The sequence below is a fragment of the Melospiza melodia genome, chromosome 9, assembly GCF_035770615.1.
Source record: "Melospiza melodia melodia isolate bMelMel2 chromosome 9, bMelMel2.pri, whole genome shotgun sequence".
In the NCBI taxonomy this organism is placed as follows: Eukaryota; Metazoa; Chordata; class Aves; order Passeriformes; family Passerellidae; genus Melospiza; species Melospiza melodia.
Window position 1 is genome coordinate 35,334,977 of NC_086202.1, and position 6,246 is coordinate 35,341,222.

A 6,246-nucleotide genomic window follows, 5' to 3' on the forward strand; every position below is an offset into this window, starting at 1 on the left:
ACACAGGGTCATCCAGTTACTTTCCTATTTTATCATGAAAGGGGCAGAGACAGCTGGAGAAGTGCAGCCTTTATTTTTGGTCCCTTTTTAGCAAGGCTGGGTGGTAGCCAGCAGATCAGATGTAAAAAGCAGGAATTGCTGCCATTGCTGCCACATTTGTGAGCAGCTGGAGACAGAGGTACCTGGCAGTGCTGCTCCCAAGGACACACTCGTCTCACAGACCAAGCTGCTGTGCTGTAAAACACAGAGCACCAGGTGAAGGAGAAAAGGGAAATTTCCCTCCAGGTATCAGGTACTTGCTGGGCAGATGCCTTGTTACACTTCCAGCTTAGACACTCTGATAGGAGCTGGAAGGGCTCCTGTCTGTTCCACAAGGGGTAATTTATATCTCCCATAAAAGACTTTCCTCTTCAGCTTCTCTCCTCGTGCCTTGTTTTATTGGAGTGCCATTCAGGTGAGTTAAACACTTCGCTAACATTAAGTGTAACTATTAGAACATTCATCTTACAAGTTGTGAAGTCTTGGGAAAGAGTTTGCAAAAGCAACTTCAGGGTGTTCATAAATAGAGAAAATGCTGCCTCTGGTATAAAAAAAGCCATGTATAATGTGACTAAACAGATGAAAATACAGATTAGCTGCTTACCACTATTGAACCTGATTTTTCTCTTCGTGTTCCTCCTGAAATCAAGCTAAGAACTTTTTTTTCCTTTCTTTTTTCTTTTTTTCCTTTTTTTTTTTTCTTTTTTGAGTGGAGGGTTGATGTTTTCATTATAACAAGGAGAGGAAAAATGAGTGACTGTTGTAGTGGGACACTTGTGGATGGCAGCACATCTGTAAATTCTCAGACCATCCATGGCATCCAGTAATATGCTTGTGAAGAACGTGCAGTCAGCATTTCCAGACTGGTGATTTGAGCATGTACTGATGGGCACTACAATGTATAATACTGTTGTTATTATTATATTTTATATATATTATAATAGAGTCACACTGTACCAACTCTGCTTTTGTCCATGGATTTCATGGACAAAATTATATAAATATATTATATTATATTATATTATATTATATTATATTATATTATATTATATTATATTATATTATATTATATTATATTATATTATATTATATTATATTTATTTTATTATATTTATTATATTTATTATATTAATGATGATGATGTGACTTTTGGGTAGTAGTGGCTCAATATATAGTATTGATAAAAGGTGGCTGTGCAGATGCTGTTCTGAGCAGTGAATAATTTTGTTATCTACTTCACCCTTTAAAGAAAAGGAAAATTAATCCACTTAAGGTCTTATTTTCAATGAAGATAGTTGAAGAAAAGATCATTCTAACACAACATGGAATTTAGGAACTATAAAAATCCCTTAATAGCACAGTGAGTTGGACACCAGATCCCTCTGTGAAGGCAAGCTGTGCCCTTAGCCTGTCCGGCAGGGATTTTGCAGGGGGAATGAGAGGGTGCCGAGCTCTGCAGAGCAGCAACAACCTGTGCCAGTGCTGGAACCGGCCGGCAGGGCAGGGCTGGAGCCTGGCCCGTGCTCTGCCAGCCCTTCCCCAGGGTAATCGAGACAGGGCAGGAGATGTCCCTGCTCCTGCCGGAGGGAGCCTTTGGTCTCTGTGGGATCTCAGTGCAAACAGAGGCAGGTTCCTCGAGCCCAGCGTGGGGAGCAGCAGGGACAGGGGCAGAGCTGGGCCAAGGCTTGGCTGCAGGGCAGAGGCACAGAGCCACTGCTGGAGCCCCCCGGTGCCACGGCTTCGCTGCATTTCACTCTTCCTCACTCTTCTGTCTGCAGTGTGCCTGCGTGACCCCGATGGTGACACCCTCTCCCGATGGTGACACCCTCTCCCGATGGTGACACCCTCTCCCGATGGTGACACCCTCTCCCGATGGTGACATCCTCTCCCGATGGTGACACCCTCTCCCGATGGTGACACCCTCTCCCGATGGTGACACCCTCTCCCGATGGTGACACCCTCTCCCGTGGAGCTGCCGCCAGAGGCCTCCCCAGCTGGAGCACCAGAGCACTCCCGAGGGCAGGGTAACCCCTCCTCTGGCATTCTGTCACTTGGAAATCCTGGCAGGCAAAAACCCTGTGGCCAGGCTGCTGGGGAAGGGGTGAGCAAGCAGAGCACCCGCAGGACAGCTTTGTGCAAAGGGACAGCTTTCTGAGAAGGCACAGCTTTCTGCAAAGGCACAGCTTTCTACAAAGGGACAGCTTTCTGCAGAGGCACAGCTTTCTGCAAGGACACAGCTTTCTACAAAGGCACAGCTTTCTGAGAAGGCACAGCTTTCTGCAAAGGCACAACTTTCTACAAAGGGACAGCTTTCTGAGAAGGTACAGCATTCTGAGAAGGCACAGCTTTCTACAAAGGGACAGCTTTCTGAGAAGGCACAGCTTTCTGAGAAGGCACAGCTTTCTACAAAGGGACAGCTTTCTGAGAAGGCACAGCATTCTGAGAAGGCACAGCTTTCTACAAAGGGACAGCTTTCTGCAAAGGGACAGCTTTCTGCAAGGACACAGCTTTCTGAGAAGGCACAGCCTTCCCATCAGTCACACCCTGGGCAAACTGGGTTTGTGATAGCCTGGTGAGTGCTGAGTGGCCTGCAAGGGAGACTGGGCCCTGGGTATTCAGGAGAAATGTGGTAGAAGCAGGTGTGCCTGCCAGGGTTCTGGTGTTCTGTTTCCTGGAAGAAGAGGCTGGATTTAACGTGCCTGGAGCCCCAAAGTGAGATGAACTGCAAGGTGCTTTCATAACCGGTGGAAGACTGAATTAGGTTCATTCTTTGTGGATGTTTTAAGCAAAGCATTGGAAAGAACGCTGGGGCTGGATGGGATGGATTGAGTCAGCGCAAAGATTCCTGAGACAGAGCTCCACAACGTGCTGCTGCTGCTGGAGAAGGTGAAAAGGTAAAGGGGGAGGGTGCAGGGCACCAAGGGAGGGGTGACAGCTGCCCTCTGGGGCGGGCACTGCTACTCTGAAATCAGCAGCTGCTTTTAGTCTTACATCCTCTGGAAATGCTCACACACACACAGAAATAAATAAATAAAAAAAAAAAAAGAAAAAAAAAAAAAAAAAAAAAAACAGCCCTACAAAATGATCCTTATGATCCTTTAAACCTTTTCTAAAAGTTTATAAAAGTGGTCGTGATGAAATAGCTAAGAAGAAAATCAAGCTCAGATGCATTCAAGTATTCACATTAGTATTTACTACATCATGCTGGTGAATGTTTATCCATCGTTTTCATTTCTACCTGCAATTAGTACACGTGCAATTGACTGTTCTAGTGACCTCTGCAATACAAAGAGACCAGGCTGCAATGAAGGGCTCGGTGTACACAGGAAGTACAGCTGAGTGTTCTTAATGAAAGTTTGTCAAGAAAAGTCCTGTGAAACGCGATTGCAGAATACACCAGCATCACAGTTGTGGAACAGATTAAATTACTGCTCCTGGTACTGACTGCTGCCTCACAGCCCTTCAGTTTCACTCGGGGCATTGGTTTTGGTCAGTGAATCCCTCTGCAGTTCGGTACGCAGGGTCATTAGGCTGGAGTGTGTTTGTCTGTGGGGTTTGTGTCGGTCTGTCCTGCAGAATGCTGCTCTCTGACCGGCCTCCAGCAGAGGCAGACACCGCCCCAGGACCGCTTTGTGGCAGCTCAGATACCAAAGTTTGCCTGTGAAGGGCTCTGTGCTTTAACTTTGCCAGGATAAAGGACAGGAAGCATCAACAACCCAACCGGGAATGCTGCAGTGGAGACATCCAGCTCTCCAGTAACTGCTGGGTACTTGGTGAGGTGCAAACAAATCTCTTTTCACTTGGATTTCCAAGGGTTAGTGGGGATTTTCATAGCTGTTATATTTGTTTGTACTTTTCCCTGACTGTAGCTCTGCAGTCCTCTCTGTCCAGGGATGAATTATATCATAGTTCATATCCATTCATATATCTTCATTCAATTCTATCTAGAAGTGCATTTTACTTCATTTCAAGCAGGACTGGATCTTAGATCACAAAAGCTTTTTGTTGAAGCTAACTAGCAACTCTTCAAGAAAGAATTCAAAACTGCACTTTTTGTCAAAGCAAGAGAAATTGCCAACTTTTGGAAGACTGAGGAATTCTTAATGACACATTTATAAACGTTTAACAGGAAAATATCTGATGTCTGGTTTGTGTTATCCTTGGCTAGCTCAACCTCATTATTATTTCTTAACACTGTTTAACTTCAATCACATCATTCTTTTTTTCCTGTTTCTGGTATTTACCCTTCTTTCCCAATAATTTGTCTAGAACAGCCACTCCCTGTTGCAGCCCCATTTTCTGGCTACACAATTTCTCTCTTCCTCAGCCATTTCTTGGGCACTCTGGTAACTTCACCGACCTGGTGACATCTGTTAATGCCAGCTGGAGTTCATCTTCCCTGATCACAAATTCACCAGCTGCCCTCTTAACTCAATCCAGGTGAGGAGAGGAGTTATAAGGAGCCAGAGTGCTTTGTTGGTCTCCACCTAAAATGCAGTAACATCTATGGGTATGTTGGGAATGGTTCTCTCTTACTCTAGTTAAGTTTTATATCACTGGTGAAAAATTATATGTTTTTGCTGGTCTCCTGGGCATGATTTAGAGAACTTGGCTCTGTTGGTTTTTACCTCCTTGTTCCTAGTAAGCTCTTTTCTGATGCACAGGATGGCTAGCTGAATACAAATGTAAGGTCAGTAAATTAATTACATTATTTCCCCTATTATCCTGCCTCTTGCTGCAGTAACAGCCAAGGGGTTTCTTACAAGTTAGAATTCTCTCACTTGTCTTTGTGAATTTCACTTTTTCTGATAATTAATGTTGAAGTGATGTTTTCCTGATTTCACTTAAATATCTGGAAGCTTAACTGAAAAAAAAATCTATTTGAGTTTCTTTATTTAGGTAATTTTCTGATTTTAAATTATAAATTTTATATATAATTTATATTCTTTCAAAAGTCATCATAATGGCTATTTTTCTGCTCTGGATTACTTTTCTCACATTTCTTATATATATTTTGCTCTAGAAAAGCAAGTAGCAAGTTACACAACTGAAATGCAAAGGAGAATGTTTTATTGGGGTTTGGGTTTTTAAAAGAAATTGCCATATTTTAAAAATGAAGCTACTAGTATCAGATTTGCTGTCTCTATTTAACATAGAGAGATTTGACTGCGTTTTTAATCTATGTGCTCTCATGTATTTGTTTGCAATAATGAGAAATTCAAGAAGCCCCTTGGGTTTTTCATGTTTCCTGACTAAAGGCTGGGATGTTGGGTGTGGTTCCTAGGAAACATTTCATGCACGTGTAGCAATAGCAGCATCTGCAAATTCCAGCAGCGTTTGTGAAATGTCACAAATACCTGGGTGTAGCAGGTGCCAGAGATAGAAATCACTCAGCCTGCACTGCCTGTATCCTTGGTTGTGGCACACGAAAAGAGTTGGGAACGAGTTTCCAAACTCATGAGAACAATGAGCTTTTGAGGTTTTTCCTCTGAAATCCGCCCCCAGTTGTTTTCTGGGCAGCAGATGGGCAGCAAGGGGCGTTTGGCACCGCAGGTGATGTTGCCCAGTCCCATTTCAGGGCAGAATTTCAGACCCAGACCCTGCTGCGGGCTGGGTTTACAGCCCTGGGCACTCGCAATTCCTCCTCACTGCTTATCTCAAGGAGCATTCCTGGCCATTGTTTCTATCAGAAGTCGCTGTGGTCCCACAAATCGCTGCTCTTTAACCTCAAATGAGGTTTGTTCTGGAGCAACACCACGGGGCGCTGGAATCCTGGCTTTACAGAACAGGTACACCTGGACTCGTGCTGGTCACCAGAACTATCATCAAATAAAGGGGAAATTCAGTCCCAAAATCTTGTAACTAACACAAGCTGCCCTGCTTTTTCCCAGATAAAATCCAGAAATCTCTCTCTCTCTCTGATGGGGATCTCATGGGGTCAATGGTACACACAGAACTGGGTAGGAGCTTTTATATTGTGCTTGGGATGTGGAGGGGAAGGGGAAAATCACGGCAATTAAAATTTTCCTCAAAAGGTGAAGCGAATTTTAAAAACTCTTGATCTGATAACTGAGCAAACTCTGTAGGAATGCTGACATCTCTCAGTGGAGCATCTCCCGTGCTTAGCTGAGGTGTTCAGCCAATTGTTCACCAAACGAGGGGCAAACTGCTCCCTGCCACCCTTCCTGTCCGGCCCGGGGGGATGCA